The sequence below is a fragment of the Bubalus bubalis genome, chromosome 5 (assembly GCF_019923935.1).
Source record: "Bubalus bubalis isolate 160015118507 breed Murrah chromosome 5, NDDB_SH_1, whole genome shotgun sequence".
Classification (NCBI taxonomy): domain Eukaryota; kingdom Metazoa; phylum Chordata; class Mammalia; order Artiodactyla; family Bovidae; genus Bubalus; species Bubalus bubalis.
Window position 1 is genome coordinate 131,015,504 of NC_059161.1, and position 17,825 is coordinate 131,033,328.

The following is a 17,825-nucleotide window of genomic DNA, read 5'->3' on the forward strand; positions in this document are numbered from 1 at the left end:
CCCTACTTGTGCCCCGCAGCACACCCTCGTGCCACCAGGCCCACACGCCCTCCCTCCGCTCCGGAGCCCAGCGCACCAGTGGACCACCACGGATACCACCACGGATGCCCCCAAGACTCCAGCCTAATGCGCAGGGACATTGCTGGCCACCCACCACCCAGAGCCTGCCACCCTTCCAGCTGGTGGCCCAGGTGGGAGACTGGGGGAGCGGGGAAGGTGTGAATTCGTGGGAGGCCCCAGTCAGTAAAGGATCCGCCTGCCAATACAGGAGACCCGGGTTCAATCCCTCAGTTGGGACGATCCCTTGGAGAAGAAAATGGGCTACAGTCCATGGGGTGGTAAGAGCCAGACACCACTGAGCGGCTAAACTACCACCTCTCTCCACCTGGCCCCCGTGGCTGCCTCCCTCTGTCCTGGAACTCTACCGCCCCAGCCCAGTCCTTCCACCCCATGGCCAACTCCTCATGCCCTGAGACGACCCCCAGGGACCCTCAGCCATGCCTGCCCCCCCAGCCTCCCTAAGGCCGTTGGCTTCTCCAGGCTGCAGCTGGCCCGCCCTGCTTCCAGCCTTGGCACAGCCCTCCCTGGGGCCCCGTCACAGAGTGGGATCAGAGACCCTCTGTTGCTCCCCCCACCCCCATGTACACACAGTGGGCAGACCTGGGGGGAGTGGGGCTCCAGGCTGGGGGCGGGACGGCAAGGAGGCAAGAGCAGGGGAGCCTGGGAGGGCGCAGGGGCTGCTCCTGGGGGCCCCGGGGCGGGAAGGGCCTGGAGGGCCCCCCTCACTCTCATGCTTGGTGCTGGAGGCCCTAAGTGGGCTCTTCTAGGATGAAGAGACTGATGGTGGGGCGCTGCTGCTGGGGGGCTCAGCTGTGAGTGGGGGGCGGTGTGCCTGTGGGGGAGGGCTGGGGAGGGCCGCAGCCAGGGCCCAGCGAGGCTGATGGTGACTGTGGGAGGGCCCTGGAGGTGCGGAGAGGGCGGGAGCTGGAGGACGGGGGTCCCCCAACCTGGAGGCTGGGAAACTTTCTGTTTCATTTGTAAAGCTTTGACTCAGGAGCCACGTGCCAGCCCAGAAGTCTCCAGGTTGCTCCTAACGTGGCTGGAACACGCGGATGGGAGGTGGCGTGGGTCGGCGTCCTGCTGGACCTCGGTAGGCGACGCTCTGATCAGTGAGGCTGAGAGCGCGGAGGTCCTCGATGGGGTCTCAATGGTGCGGACCCCCCAACACTAGACCCCTTCTCTGATTGTCTGCCAGCTGGATTCTTCCCATTCTGGCCTGGGACCTGTGAGTGTGAGGTGGGTGAGTCTCGACCCCCACAGCCCGGGAAGCCTGCGGGTGGCCTCCCACCCCACTCCCCCCCATCCTTCCCCCGGCCTGGGTCATCACCTCCCCCTCTTCCTGAGCAACACACAGCTTTGGGGGCTGAGTCTGCCAAACAAGAGGAGAGAATGCCAATTAAATTCAAAGCTCAGATAAACAACTGTCTTTATTGTTTTTTAATAGACTCTTTAAAGAATGATTTTAAGTTTATAGGGAAATTGCTGAGAAAGTCCAAAGGATTCCCATACACTCAGCTTCTCCCATAGCATTAACACTTACACTAACATGGCGCGCGTGTGGCAGCCGATGAAGCAACGCTAATATATTGTTACTAGCTGGAGTCCATAGTTGGCTTGGAGGCTCACTCTTGGTGGGCATTCTACAGGCTTTGCCAGAGGTTCAGTGACATGTACCCATCCGCCAGCACCTACAGGCAGAGTTGTTGCCCAGAAAACCCGCAGAGCAGCTCCTGTCCGCCCCGCTCCTGACCCTCGCAGCCGTGGGTCGTCCTGCTGTCTCCGTGGGTCTGCTTTGCCAGGCTGTCCTCTAGTTAGGGCCACACGTGGTAGCCTTTGCAAACTGGCTTCTGTCTCTTGCATTTACGTTTCCTCTGCGTCTCTTCACGGCTTCTCCGTGCCTTTCCCTTTAGAACTGAATGACACTGCATCAGACGACCGAGGATGAGATGGCTGGATGGCATCACTGACTCGATGGACATGAGTTTGAGTAAACTCCGTGAGTTGGTGATGGACAGGGAGGCCCGGTGTGCTGCAGTCCATGGGGTCGCAAAGAGTCGGACACGACTGAGCGGCTGAACAGAACTGACCTGATACGCCATCACCTGATGTACTGCGGAAAGGTACCCACTCCCCCACTGAGGGGCATCTTGAGGCTTCCCCATGTTGGCCATGATGAATAAGCTGCCGGACTCATCCAGGAGCAGGTTTTTGCGTGGAAGTTTCCAGCTCTTTGGGGTTAGGAGCCAAGGATCGCGGTGGCTGAACTGCGTGGTGGGTGTGTGTGCCGTGTCATAAGATGCCGCCTCGCGCTCCCACCAGCCATGAGGCGGTATCTGCTGGTGTTAGTGTTTCGGTTTGGGCCTTACAGACGTGTAGGGACATAGTTCTTTTATTTTAGGCAAACATTTTCATGTGTTAGATCTGACATCCTGACATGGGCCCCCCCACTCCAGAGCTTGGTGCCAGGGAGGCCCAGCAGTGGCCCGGGGAAGGAGGCGCCCCCACACACAGTGAGGAAGAGGGTGGGCAGGAGCCCTCCCGGGGGGCAGCCTCCCCGCTGTGCTTTGCAAGCCAGACTGGGGAGCCGGGGCTTCTTCCTGAGAGTAGTGGGCGCCCCTGGAGGGCTCCAAGTTGGGCGGTGCGCGGGGGAGGGAAGATAAGATGAGCCTGGAAGTGCCTTGGGGCTGCTGCTGAGAACCACAGTGCCTGAACGAGATGCAAGAGTGAGACGCACTGGACCGGCTGGGGAAGGTGCAGGGAGCAGGGGGGCAGAGGTGGGAGGGGGCTGTGGTTTTACAGGAGGCCGTCAGAGAGCCTCAGAGAGCCTCACGGAGGAGCCGGCATTCCCAGGGAACGCAGAGGCCGCGTGCGAAGGCCCCCAGCCACGTGACAGAGGCAGAGGGCGGGGTGGAGGGGCGAGCCCCGGGCCGCAGGTCTCCCCAGGTTCACAGGCCCAGAGGCCGAGAGGGTCTCTCCCTCCTGGGGTCGGGGCGGGGGGGCTTCATCACAGAATACAACTGAGTAAATCATTGGCCACTGACCCTGCGCTCACCCTCTGGCCTGTCTCCCCTCCTCGAGGCGGTGGGGGTCCTGGAGTCCCTCCCGATTCAGAGCAGGCTCTCCTGCCGTCAGCTCCCTTCCCTGGGTCTTTTCCCAAAGCTTCCCTGTGAACGTCACCCCAGCAGCACAGAAAAGGGACTTGCTGTGAACATAAATGACTAGGCACCCGTGTCTGCTTCACGACTCTCGGGGGGTTCAGGAGCTGGGGAGAAGACAGCAGGGGCTGTAACCAGGGGCGCTGTCGTGGATCTCACTGCTGGGGGCTTCAGGGGAGGGAGGTGTGGGCCGGGGGCTGGGGGCAGCACCAGACATATGGGTCTCATGAATCTCAGCATCACGGCCTGGTCTTGTAACCTGGGAGACTCCAAATGTTCCAGAAAGTTCCGAGGGCCGTTCTGAAGAGGGAGGTGGAGCCCAGTACCCTCCGATGGAGGGTACGTGCAGTCAAGCACACGTCTCGTGGAAGATGTTTCTAGCCATGAGGAGGTGCAGGAAGCCGGGTTTACGGCATGTTCTCCTGGAGGGCGGTCTGCAGGCCAGCCCTGCCAGCTTTCCCAGGGCGCCTCATCCTGCCCTTTGTCCTCAGCTCCTGCAGGGCGTGTTGCTGGCCAGCGCCGGTGGTGGGTGATGACTTCATTCCTGTAGAACTGGATGGTGGGCAACATTCCTTATTTTACAGTCCCTTCCTCTTCCGTCTTCACTTCAGTCAAGGCTCCGAGGGCGCCGTGTGACCAGCCTGTTCCGTGGCGAGGATTTCCGTGACGGGTGGCTCGGGTTATGTAACTGGACTGGACCCTGTCACCCCAGGCCTTGGGACCACCAGTCTGACTCCTCTGTCATGGGGCTGGGAAACGGGCTGCTCTTGCCGCCTCTTTCTGCCCCTAGAGTTTTACTCGGTTACAGTGATTGATCTGACTGAACTGTCCATCTGGTCAATCCTTTCAAGTCGTCTGTAATCATCATTCATTTTATCTGGGGCTCAATCACGTTCTTTTTGATCAAAGAAACAATCGTCTTGTAAAATAGGCGGAATACACGTAATATAACGAGGGGCGTTAATAAGGTCATGAGCGTGTCTTTAAGCTCAGAATGTCTGTTAGGCGTGGCCCTCTATCTCCCCCGGTCATCTGGCCAGTCTGTTCTGTACCAGTTGCTATCTTTAAGGGAAATGATATACTGCTCATAAAGTCCACCAAAGATGTCTGCACGTCCAAGGCCAGCGATGGGTCATCATGACCCCTTACAGGACCGAGAAAGGAATGTTATCTTCTAAAGAGTTACATGGTTGACGTCAAGACAAGAAAAATAGATTTTTATGGTTGAGCAGGTATTCCTTTCCTTGGGGAGGTCTGGTTAATGCATAATGCAGATGCATAATGCCCGCCAGAGGGGAGCGGGGAGGCCAAAGGGCAGGGGGAAAAAAATGTCATGTTAAAATTTTCCTTGCCTTGCTTGAGAACTTGAATTTTTTTCTTCAGGTGTCTGCCGTCCATGTTTAGAGGTACTGGTGTGGCCTGGCTGGAGGACGTCCGCTGAGCCCCGCAGGTCTGTCCCCAGGAGGTCCTGGCACCGTTGTGGGACCACGTGTCTGGCTTCCTGGAGGGTAGAGGGGTCGCCTCTCGCTGGGGTCTGCACACAAGCACCAGGGTCCTCAGCAGGGAGGGAGCGGGGGTGGAGCCGTGGGGAGACTCGACGCCCCAGTTGTCTGCACTCACACTTGGTTTGCACACCTTTCTGGCATGTTGCTGGGTCACCCGTGTTTCTGACTCTGTCACCGGCCCGTCATTTGCTCATGGTCCCCTCTGAGGCTCTGTGATGGGCTCTGGAGGTCCTGACCCCCAGCACCTCAGGACGCAGCTGTGTTAGGAGCGGGGCCTTTGCAGAAGCAGTCAGGTGACAAGGCAGTCACTAGGGTGGGCCTGCTGCAAGGGGGCCCGGGTCCTTGTGACAAGAGGTCAGGACACAGACAGACGCAGCGGGACGGCCCCATGAAGACTCGGGGGAGCACGGCCGTAGGCAGGCAGAGCAGGGAGTCTTCAGGAGGACCCAACCCTGCCCACACCTGGGTCTCGGGTTTCAGCCTCCAGGAGAACGACAATAAATGTCTGCTGTTGAAGCTGCCCAGGCCGTGGGCCTTTGTAGTGGTCACCTAGCAAACTAATTAAGGTGTTAATGTTTTCCTTATGGATTTCCAAGTGCATTTAATGTATTAATTGTATTACCCCCTCGGGGCTTCCCTGGTGGCTCAGTGGTAAAGAACCTGCCTGCCAACGCAGGAGACACAGGTTTAATCCCTGGACTGGAAAGATCCCCTGGAGAAGGAAATGGCAACCCACCCAAGTATTCTTGCCTGAGAAGTCCCACAGATAGAGGCACCTGGCGGGCTACAGTCCATGGGGTCACAAAGAGTCAGACACCACTTAGTGACTGAGCAGCAACAATCACCCCCTTGTCTATCATATTTTAGCCCAAATATTTTCCCACTTTTGTCATTTGCCATTTAGTTTTTCAAAGACAGCTCTGTTGAGGTGTAGTTGGTGTGTTAATGCGGTACACTGCCGTTCTAAAACATCCCAAGTGCTGACCTGTGCAGACACCGTGAGACCGTCACCCCCGTCAGGATGGCAGGCACGTCCATCACCTCCAAGAGTGTCCTCTGGGCCCTGCAGCCTCTCCCCCCACCCCTCCATGCTGTACCCCACCCCCAGTTCTTAATAACCAGCGGCTGTGTCCGTATCCATTTTCTAGGGTTTTCTATAAATGGAAGTACGTAGCATGTACTCTTTCTTGCCTGACCTCTGTCTCCCAACATGACTATTTTGAGGTTCATCCGTGCCTTTTCATGCATCAGTGGGACATTCCTTCTGATTGCCATCGTATGGATACAAAAAGAATTTTGTTTATCCGTTCATCTGCTGATGGACATTTGGCTTGTTTCCAGTTTTTGTCAATTAAAAATAAAGCTGCTATTTACATTCATGTGAAAGTCTTTGTGAGGACAAACATTTCCTTTTCTCGTGGGGAAATGCCTAGAAGTGGGATTACAAGATCACATGTACCCTTAACTTTTACAGAAAAAGAGCCGCTGCCAGACTGTGTGGCTTTATGCTTCCAGCAGAGACGTGGGCCCCTCCTCGCTGGCCGTTTGGACGCTCAGTCTTTTTGACTTCAGCTTCTCTCCTAGAGTGGCGTCCTGTGACTCCATTTTGCTTTTCCCCGGTAACCGATGGTGCCGGGCACCGTTTCACATCCTGATTTACCGTCCAATTATCTCGTTTGCTGAAGTGTCACTTCTAAGACTGCGTTTTCCCCATTTTCAAAAGTTGGTTTATTGTTGTGTTTTGAGAGAGTTCTTTATATATTCTGGATCAGCCCTTTATGAAATGTATGCTTTGCAAAGGTTTTTCTCCCTGTCAGTGGCTTATGGTTTCATTGTCTTTACAATGCCTTTTGAAGAGCACATTTTAAAATGTCTTGATGCATTTCAACTTACCCATTCTTTTTTTTTTTTTTTTAGGGCTCATGCTTTCCATATCGAATGTAGGAGACCTTCGCGTTGTCTGAATTCACAGAGATTCTCCCCTGAGTTTTTATGGCTCTAGTTTTACATGTAGGTCTATGATTCATTCACTTTGAGTTAATTTTTGGATGTAGTATGAGGTATAAATCCAAGTTCTCCTCCTCCTCCTCCTCTTTTTTTTTCCTTCATTTGCTTGTGGATATCTGATTTATTGGAAAGGCTGTTACTTCTGCACTGAATTGGCCCTGCACCTGTGGATAATCAAGTTTTCCATGAATTAAGGAGTTTCTCCTTCCTGCTCTTCAGTCTACGTGGCTTTTTCTGCTTGCTTGATTGCAGTAGCAAGAACCTCGAGTACAATGTTGGATGGAAGTGGTGAGAGAAGACACTCTTGTCTTGCTCCTGGCTCAAGTGAGAAAACATTCAGTCTTAGGCACCCTTGTTGGGCAGAGGAAGTTTTCCTGTATTCCTAAGTTTGCTGAGAGCTTTATTTTATTTTATTTTTTTTAAGAAATCAGGAATGGGTGTTGAATTTTGTCAAATGCTTTTTCTGCACCTACTGAGATGATTATATGGGTTTTATTTTTCAGTTTGTTAAAACGGTGAATTACTGACTGACTTTTAAATGTTGTCCCAACCCTGCATCACTGGGATAAAGCACACTTGGTCTTGATGTCGTTTCAACATTATTATACATATTGAGTTCTATTTGTAAAATTTTGTTGGGGGCTTTTCTGTCTATGTTCATGAGAAATAGTGGCCTGTGATTTTCTCTTCTTGTACTGTCTTTGCTTTTGGTTATCAAGGCAACGCTGGCCTCATAGATGAGTCAACATTTTTTTGTAGAATTTGTACGTTGTTGTTCAGTAGCTCAGTCGTGCCCAACTCTTTGTGACCCCGTGGACTGCAGCACACCAGGCTTCCCTTCCATGCTCAAACTCATGTCCATCGAGTCAGTGATGCCATCCAACCATCTCGTCCTCTGTCACTTCCTTCTCCTCCTGCCCTCAATCTTTCCCAGCATCAGGGTCTTTTCCAGTGAGTCAGCTCTTCACATTAGGTGGCCAAAGTATTGGAGCTTCAGAGTCAGCATCAGTCCTTCCAGTGAATATTCAGAGTTGATTTCCTTTAGGACTGATGTAATTGCTATTAGTTTTTCTTCAGCCATTTGGTATAACCCACCAGGGAAACCATCTGGGTCTGGAGTTTTCTTTGTGGGAAGGTTTTAAGTTACATTTTCAATTCTTTAATAGATACAGAGTTATTCAGATTATCTTTGTTTGATTGGTCTTTGGTATTTTGTTTTGAAAGACACTTTCATCTCACTTGTTAAGTTTATTGTCATAAAGTTGTGCATAATATTTCCTTGGTTATTCTTTTAATAGCTGTACAATCTCTGTTGGGCTTCCCTGATAACTCAGTTGGTAAAGAATCCACCTACAATGCAGGAGACCCCAGTTCAGCTCCTGGGTCAGGAATATGTGCTGGAGAAGGGATAAGCTACCCATTCCAGTCTTTTTGGGCTTCCCTGGTGGCTCAGCTGGGAAAGCGTCTGCCTGCAATTCGGGAGGCCTGGGTTCGATCCCTGGGTTGGGAAGTTCCCCTGGAGAAGGGAAGGGCTACCCACTCCAGTATTCTGGTCTGGAGAGTTCCTTGGACTGTATAGTCCATGGGGTCTCAGAGAGTCAGACACAGCTGAGCAACTTCACACTCTGTATTGATGTCATCTCCTCGTTCCTGATGTCGGGCACTTCATCTCTCACTTTTTCTCTTTTCCTGATCTGGTTTATCAGTTTTTATTGGTATTCTCAAACAACAGAGTTCTGGGTTGGCTTTCCTGCTTTCTCTATTGTTCTTCTGTTTTCTGTTTCATCAACTTCTTCCTGGTCTGCATTATTTCCTTTCTCATGCTTACTTTGGGCTGATTTGCATTTCTTTTCCTATTTTTCTTAAGGCAGAAGCTGGGGTCACTGATTTCAGCGCTCGCTTGTTTTCCGTGTAGGCGTTTTGCAGGAGAAATTCCGCCCTGAGTCCTGCTCTAACCGTTTTGCACAAGTCCCCATGTGCTGTCTTTATATTTTCATTCTGTTGAGAATCCTTCCTAATTTCCTTTTTGATTTTTCCTTGACTCAAGGACTATTTAGAAGTGTGTTATTTAAATTCCAAATGTTTGAGAATTTCCCAAAGACTTTTTCCTGTTATTGATTTAAAATTTAATTCCATTATGGTCAAAGAATATAATTTATGTAACTTGAATCCTTCTCAACTTATTAAGCCTTGTTTAATGGCCCAGAACATGATCTATATTGGTAAATGTTCCATGTGCACTTGGAAAGAATGTGTATTTGAATGGCATGCTCTATAAATGTCAATCAAGTCAAGTACTGCCCTAGTCTCCTAACTTCTTGCTGATTTTTCGGCACTAAACAATTAATCATTAATTTCCAATTAATTATTGATAGAGGGGTACTGAAGTCTCGGAGTGTAACTGTGCATATCTACCCTGCCAGTTACAGCCCATTTAGCTTTATGTATATTTCAGAGGTCTGTAATTCCTTTAACTTTTGTGTGTCTTTATATTTAAACTGTGCTTCTTGTAGGCAGGACATAGGAGGATTCTTCCTTTTTTAACCCCAGTATGACCATCTCTGCCTCTTAACTGGGGCGTTTAGACCAGTTACACGTAACGTGCTTAGCCATGGAAGGAAGCAAGTGCACCATTTCTCACCCGTGTTCTGTGGGTCCTGGCTCTTTTTTCTCCCTCTTACCTCTTCTGCGTCAATCGAGAGTTTTATGAATTCCATTTTATCTCCTTTGCTGGGCCTTTCTGTGTTGCTGCTTTGGCTTTAAGGGGTTTGCAGTGCTGACTTCTCGCAGTTGTTTTTGATTGATTGGCTCTCCTCCTCCTTATGGCTCGCTTTTTCCTGCTTCTTTGCCTGTTTGCTAATTTTTGATCAGATGCCAGACATTGTGTGTTTTCCCCCTCGTTCGTGCAGGACCTCTTTCTACTCCTACGAACGTTCTGGAGCTTTGCTCTGGGGAGCGGTTAAGTCACCTGGCCATGATCTGATCCTCTCTGGTCTGGATTCTTTTGGGTTTGTCAGGTGGGCCTGGGGAAGTGCCCCATTCGGGGTTAACTGCCCCCCGTGTAATGCAGGAATTTTCCAAGTGCCCAAGGCCCCGTGAAGTGTCCATTTTCTGAGTCTGGTTGGTGGGAACGGACCCTGTTCCCAGCCCTGCCTGAGCAGTGGACATGGGCCCCCGCCCCTCCTGGTGGTTCTCTTCCAAGCCTTGAAGAATTTCCTCCGAGGCACGTGTTGCTCTTTACCCGACTGGGTGTGGGAGTGGGCCCCTCTGCGGGCCTCCAGGGCTCCCTGCGCACGCACTCCTCTCCAGCACTCTGTGCCATGAACTTTCGTTGCCTGGGTCTCCCTGGACCCTCAGCTCTTTCTCATCAGTTCAAGGGTCCCACTGGGCTCCCCCCACTTCCCCTTCCTCTCGAGGAAGCAAGTTGAGCAATTCTGAGCCTGAAGCTTTTGCTTCTCATCTCCTAGGGACCGATGCTCTTAACTGTCTGATGTTTACTGTCCTGAAAAATAAACTGTTTCGTGTACATATATGGTTTCTTGATGTTGTTTTTTTGTTTGGAGGGTTGCTCCAGGCAGGAGGATAAACGTGGTCCTTGTTTCTCCATCTTGCCCAGAAGCAAATGTCTGCCTTTTAATTTGGATGAGCATTTTTTGATATATAGAAACAAACCTTTTAAGCAATGAAATTTACTGAGTCTTTTCTTCTACGATACTTTCATTGTGTGTAAGCTTAGAAAACTGTTGCCAGGATGAAAGCAGATAAATACATACCTATATTTCTCTATAGTTTTATTTTAAACTTTTTTTTTTCCCCCCACATACTGAGCTTCTGTAACTCTCCTGGCTTGTATTTTGATATTTGGTCCTGGAGTAAAAAATCTCATTACCCTTTTTCTCCTCCTGAATACATTTCTGATTTTTCTCAACCTCCTGATTAAATATCCTGCAACTTCTGATGGAGGTGCTGCCAGATTCTTACGGTTTCGTGGTCATCAGGATGATAGATGTTGTAGAATTGAAATAACGTGTGCGACCTACAGGAGAAGACGAGGGGTTGCACACCGCGGCCTGTGCCTGGCGCCGCGGCTGCCGCCCTGTGACCCTGGCATCAGCTCAGCCCACCCTGAGCCCCGTTTGCTCTTCTGGAAAATGCAAGTGAGGGGAGGGTTTGCCTCCTGGGGCTCCTGTGAGGATTTCCAGAGACAAAGGCGAGGCGGCTCTGCCTGGCTGCTGGTCTGCAGGGAGCCCTCCACACACATCAGATATGCTGCCTTCACTTCTGAAATCTGCTCTTAATTTTCAAAATTTTCTTGGCTCTTCCTGCCTATTTTTCCTTGTATGCGAATTTTAGGTTTGTCTTGCCAACTCCCTCCCCACCCCTGGCTCACCCCTCACCCCCAAATAAATCCTATCAGAATTTTGGTTGGAAATCTGGCGAACCTATACATGAATTTGGGAAGATCTGATGTTTGCAAACGTCCTACCCAAGAACATGGTGTGTTTTCTCTTTCTTTCTTTTTCAGACTTCATGTTTTTATTTCTCATTAAAGTGTGTTGTTTTCTTCCTACAGATCCTGAACATTTCTGAAGAAGGTTTTAGCGAAGTATTTTTTATGTTCTTTGCATCCCCTCTCCTTTTTGTTTGAGAATAACATTTTTTAAAATTCTGCTTCATCTTCTAACTGGTGGTTGCTAGAAAATCATAAAAATATTGATGTAAAATGTGTATTTTGCATCTGGCGCCTTTCCTGAATTCTCTCATCCATTCTGAGCTCTCTTCCGCTGGCTCTCTCGGGGCTCCTAGGAATGTGGTATTTTGGTCTCCTCCTTTCCAGAAGTTGCACATCTTATTTCCGTTTAACATCTTTTGCATTGTCTTCAGTTTATGGAGCGGGGCTGAGCAGTAATGGTAAAAGCAGGCATCCTTGTTTGGTTCCTGTCTTGGACTGCGGATGCCTCTGTGTTCCACCGTCCAGGGTAGATAAAGGAAGTGCTTATTTATAATTTTCTATAGTTTATTGAGCTTGGTGTTTTGTTCTCAGAAATAAGGATTGACTTTCAGCAAAGATCCTTCCCCCAATGTTTAATGATCATGAACTACTTAAGACCTGCCAGAAACATAAATAAAAGTAGGAAGAACCTGTGTCTGCCACCCACCACTTGGCTTAAGAAAGACGAAGGACGTGAGGAAGGGTCCTGGGGCTCTGAGTGACCCCTCACCAAAGAAGCCCTGCCCTGCAGAGGGGACCGTTCATCTGAGAGGTGCATTCCTCACAGGCAGGCCTATGGAACTTATTTCCATGTATTGAATCACATCTGGGGAGTCCCATGGCCCTGTGTTTTTCCTCTGGTGCCTTTCTCAGCGCTCCCAGCACTGTTTGGGAACCTTTGCCAGGGCATGCATGCAGCTCTGGGTCATTGTTTCAACCGTGTCAACTCCACTCACAGATACTCCCCAGCATGCCTCCTCTTGGTGGAGGATTGGAGCTGCTCTAATTTTCCATAATTACCAACAAGAGTGTGCACTCAGCAGAAACCAGTGGGCCTTTGCAAGCTGCCCAGGGGCGGACAAATGAGTCTCCCAGGTCTCATCCTCCAACGGCTTCTCCCAGGATGAGCGAGCACGCTTCAGCAAACACCTCTCTCCCCAAGCCCAAGAGGGAGGTGCAGACAGGACTCTTGTGAGAACAGGGCCCCCCTCCTGGATCACGCCCCCGGATCACACCACCGACACGGGGCCTCCGGCGTTCCGGACACGATCAAGGCCACGCACCCCGCTTGTCCGGCCCTTTCATCTCTCTTGGTCTGGGGGAGGTCATCACTTTTTTGTTGCTCTTCTCAGTCACTTTATTAACTTTTCAGATGCCAGTGTCATAACATTCTTGTTTGTTTACAATTGAACATAACGTTGCCAGACAGCCATCCTTCTCCTAAGTAGCTGTGATGAAACTGCTGTTTTCACATGGTATTTCTTTACTCCTCCACCCACGTTCATGGTAAACCCAAGTGTAAAAAGATTACAAACAACAAACAAATTGTATACGTCGTTGTGTGAATTCTATATTTTTTGTAGCATCCAGCGTGCATTATTTATGTATTTTCATGGGAGTGTAGCTGATTTATAAAATGGAGTCCGTTACTGCTGTATAGCAAAGTGATTCGGTTATACATACATACACATTCTTTTTTTTTTTAATATTCTCTTCCGTTATATTTATCACAGGGTCTTGAATACAGGTCCCTGTGCTACACAGTAGGACCTTGTCATTCATTCGTTCTTTTTTGCCCTGAAGGATCGGTGACAGCCACGAAGAGTCTGGGCCAGTTTTCTTGAAGAGGATCTCACAATCAAATCGGCTGGACAGTTTCTTCACGGTCAGACCCAGGCTGAACTCTGGGGCCAGATTACGGCCTCAGTGGCACTGGGTCCTCTGGGCTCTTCACGGCCAGCTGCCCGAGGCCTGAGGCTCTCGCTGGTGATGGTGCTGAGACTGATCACCAGCTTCAGATGAGGCTCACCAGTATTCTGTTTCCAGGTACAATTTTAACTTGAAAAATAATGGGAGAAATGTTCACCTCTAGGGTAGAGGCATTCATTCTGATTTAGCTTGAATTTTATGCTAAGGAAAGCAGCCTGGCAGTGGCCTATCAAACGTCCACTTGATGCCTGTTTCAATCTTTCAAGGACAGGGCGCACTGACCAGAAGGAAAGCACGTCCGTGTTAAAACAGAGATGAAGCCCCTCCCTTCCGGGGACACCAGCGCTGTTCCTCCTTCAACAAGACGCGCTTCTGGGGCCGAGGCCTCGCTGACTCGCTGGGTGTGCGCTTAGTCCCCGAGTCGTGTCCAGCTCTTTGCGGCCCCATGGACTGTGGCCTGCCAGGCTCCTCTGTCCATGGGATTCTCCAGGCAGGAACACTGGAGTGGGTAGCCATGCCCTTCTCCAGGGGGTCTTCCTGACCCAGGCATCCAACCCGGGTCTCCCTCATTGCAGGCGGATTCTTTACCATCTGAGCCACCTGGGAGGCCCATTTTATAGTAAAATGGAACTTTAAAAAAGAAGTGGGGAGTTGTGCTACCAACTCCCATCAGATGGGCAGCGCCCACAGGAGCCCTGGCTGGCTTCTACACCTGGAACAAATCCCGTCCTTGCCAGGCCTTGTCCGGCCCTAAAATGGCCTGGATGGGGACTCTTTGGATATTTCAAAATGGATTTTTTTTTTTTTTTTGCACTTATAGTTAAAGAAGGCTAGCTCTGTAAAACATCCCTTTCTCAAGATTCTGACCCTGAGAGCACAGAAGTGCTCCCGGGAGGAAGCTTGGAGTTAGAGCTCTTATCACGCCCTTGAAATGCAGGCACAACGCCCGTTGCTTGTGACCCTAGCCTTGGCTCAGCTGCTGCTGCTAAGTCACTTCAGTCGTGCTGACTCTGTCCTAGAAGAACATAAAACTGAAAAAAAACAAGGGGGAACTTTTAAATTGAATCAGGAAAACTATGAGATCTTTGTCTGTGTCTATCTGGATGTACGTACATCTTTGTGTACTTATAAAAAGGGTCCTTTGTTACTTGTGGTTAATATTACCAAAATTAATTTGTAAAAGAGCTCTATTTAGATGACATACAGTATAGGCTTCACTGGTGGCTCAGACAGTAAAGAATCTGCCTGCAATGCAGGAGACCTGGGCTTGATCCCTAGGTTGGGAAGACCCCCTGGAGAAGGGAAAGGCTACCCACGCCAGTATTCTTGCCTGGAGAATCCCAAGAACTTAGGAGCCTGGTGGGCTACAGTCCTTGGGGTCGCAAAGACCGACTGAACTGAACACACACACACGCACGAGTGCTTACGCATCAAATGTGTAAATATTTCTAAATATAACAAAAAACTAATCTAAGTTTTTAGAAGGAATCATGTGATATAGGATTGATCTTCGATAAATGAAGATGAATGTAAGTTGTTGGTTTGATTACCACAGGCATGTCCTTAGGGCCATCGACATTAAGTATAATTAAGAGAACAGACTTCTGGTTGCTGAGGGGGAGGGAGGTGGAGGAGGGGTGGAGGGGAGTTTGGGGTTAGCAGATGAAGACTGTTATACAGAGAGTGGATAGACAGCAAGGCCCTGCTGTCTAGCACAGGGGGCTATATTCAGTAGCCTATGGTGAGCCATTATGGAAAAGCATATTGAAAAAGAATCTATACGTGTGTGTGTAACTGAGTCACTCTGCTGTGCAGCAGAGATTGGCATAACATTGTAAATCAACTACACTTCATTTTAAAAAACTGAGGGTCTTCCCTGGCAGTCCAGTGGTTAGGACTCTGTGCCTCCAGTGGAAGGGGTGTGGGTCTGATCCCACATGCTGTGGGGTGCAGCCACAAATTTAAAAATTAAAAAATCAAGAAAAAGGATAATTGTGTTTTATGGTATGTCTACTTAAAAACAGATTCTCCAGATTTTGGTAATTTGAAACTTTAGTTTTGCTAGATTAAATGATGGGAATTCATTACATAGCCAGATCGCTTCCAATGGAGATAAAGTACTAAAACAAAACTGCTAAGCAAGTCCAAGTTTACCTACTGTGTCTTCTTAACAGAGAAAACTAAAGGTGTTTGGGTTTCCTGGACACATGTCTTATACCACATCGAGAAAATAAATCATGCTGAGCGGGAACGGACGTTTCTAGAGGTTACAGAATAGGTTTACAAGTCTGCCCGCCAGGAGACATCGCGATGACAAGCAGTTCACGGTTGCTTGCTTCTTGGTTTTTGCTAAAGATTCAGGTTTTTCTAAGGGCTACAAATTATAGTATATATGTAATTAAAGCTACTTTAACCTGGATGCCCATCGACAGATGAATGGGCAAAGAAGCTGTGGTACATACACACGATGGGATACTACTTAGCCGTAAAGATGAACACATTGGAGTCGGTTCTAATGAGGTGGATGAACCGAGAGCCTGTTATACAGAGTGAAGTAAGCCAGAAGGAGGAAAACCACTATCGTATATTAACGCGTGTACGTGGAGTCCAGAAAGATGGTGCTGATGAACCCCTTCTCAGGGCAGCAGCGGAGATGCAGACGTAGAGGGCAGACTCGTGGGCCCAGAGGACGACGCGAGGGCGGGACGCATGGACGGAGCAGCCTGGAGACGTGCACACCGCCGCGTGTGAGACAGGCGGCGGGCATCCGCTGTGTGACGCAGGGGCTCACGCCCGGTGCTCTGGGACGACCTGGAGGGGTGGGATGGAGGAGGCGGGAGGGAGGGCACGCACGCATACCTGTGGCCAGTTCATGTCGCTGTGCGGCAGAGACCAGCACAGCGTTGTACAGCAGTCGTCCCCCAGTTAAAAATAAATACATTTTTAAAAAGCTACCTTAAAAAGGGAAACATTTCAGCACATAAGGAGGAAACTATGAAGGAAAAGAATAAGATGCATGTTTTCAGTAAAATAAGGTATGAAAAATGGCAATAAATTAAGGGCAAAGACTGTGATGTTGTCCTGAAGAATTTTAAAGAGAGATTTTTGTGTGGCAGGAAGCAGCACAACATTGTAAAGCAAATATCCTTTAATTAAAGATAAATAAATTTAAAAAATAAAGATATTAAACTAATTAGGCTTATTAGGATGTTAAATTACATGGGAAATATTATCAAACAAAAAACAACATTAAGCCTTCTTTATGTTATGTCTATATAAATATATTATACATTATGTGTTCCAGAAATTATATGAAATTCCTGGAAGCTTTGTGTGTCCTGACATAAAATGTTATCTGACATAAAAACTGAGGCTCCCACTGAAGGGGCTGAACCCAAGAATCAGGGTAAAAAAACAGAATCTGTAAAGTTTATGGCACATGTAGACAAAGTCCACTCTGCGTCTACAAAATTCATCCCTCATCGTCAGACGTTTCCCATCCTGGTGACCTTGTAAAATGGCAATAGCCTGCTCCTAAATCAGAGAAATTAAGATGGGTAAACAATGGCTGTAAATTAAATGAACAATCAGGGCTGTGGGAAACCCAAGACTGCCGCTTGCTTCCTCCCGTCTCCCTGACAAACTCTATTTTTTATTTGATGGAGTAAAGCCTTCCCTTGATGCAAGGCTTATGGCCTCACGATGACAAAGAAACAGTTTAAGAATGTGTGTTCCTCTTGGCCTTTCCCTTCCACAATCTCCAGTAATCAGGGCTCCCACTTCACTGGGCAAATCATACGAGTCTTAAAAACAACAAAAAAAGCCTCACAAACTTCTTGAAATTATCTGTATTCCTATCACCCTCAATCATCAGGCGAGGTCAACAAAGCTAACGGAAAACCTGGACTCAAACAGGACAAAAACTAATTACAGGCATTGAGTGACCTGATAAGTATGATTACAATTTTTATGACTTTTTGTTTGACATGTTACTGGCTTTTAATCTTTGTCTTCCAGATGTAAAAGAGCCTCTCCCCTTAAGCTTATTGTGACTGGAAACAATTTTGTAAATTACCACCTTTGTAAACAGAATTGAAGCATTTATCTCTTCTGTCTACCTGATCCCTTCAGCATTAGGAAACTCTCGAGTGTCCAGCAGCCTTTCCAGGTGAATAGGAAGGCCACTTCCTGGCAGGCACAGCACCCTCAAAACACTCTGGACCTGGAGAAGACAGGACTCCACACAAACCTATAGGTGCTGCCGGCAGAGTCCGATGGCAAAGCTTTCCTGGACGGGAGGCCTTTGAAAAGTCCAATTTGAGATTCTTTATGAGTTAGTTTCAACACAGCCAAATTTGAAAGTGCCCATAACCTCAAAGAGGGCTTCCCTGGTGGCTCAGCTGCTAAGGAATCCGCCTGCAATGTGGGAGAGCTGGGTTCGGTCCCTGGGTTGGGAAGATCCCCTGGAGAAGGGGATGACTGCTGCCCACTCCAGTATTCTGGCCTGGAGAACTCTGTGGGCTGCATAGTCCATGGGGTCGCAGAGTCGGACGTGACTGAGCGCCTTTCACTTTAACCCCAAAGAAGACGTACTGTCGGCAAACAGCACATGAAAAGGTGCTCGCACCACCAGTCACCAGAGACGCATAAGTCCAACCCACGGTGAGACGTCGCCTC

At 49.1% G+C, this 17,825-nt stretch overlaps 1 long non-coding RNA gene across 13 annotated transcripts; it reads left to right on the top strand.

Moving 5' to 3' along the window:
* The first annotated feature begins 51 nt into the window (after positions 1-51).
* Positions 52-16,557, top strand: LOC102398019. Of its 13 annotated transcripts, none has more exons than XR_006551463.2 (8): positions 52-191; positions 1,044-1,296; positions 1,971-4,447; positions 4,599-4,665; positions 6,195-6,339; positions 6,638-6,730; positions 13,023-13,265; positions 13,415-14,295. It is a non-coding gene; the product is annotated as an uncharacterized LOC102398019 (long non-coding RNA). The 13 variants fall into 13 exon arrangements; XR_006641141.1 differs by having other exon boundaries at positions 1,971-2,180; positions 3,707-4,665; XR_006551467.2 differs by having other exon boundaries at positions 1,971-2,180.
* The last annotated feature ends 1,268 nt before the right edge of the window (positions 16,558-17,825 follow it).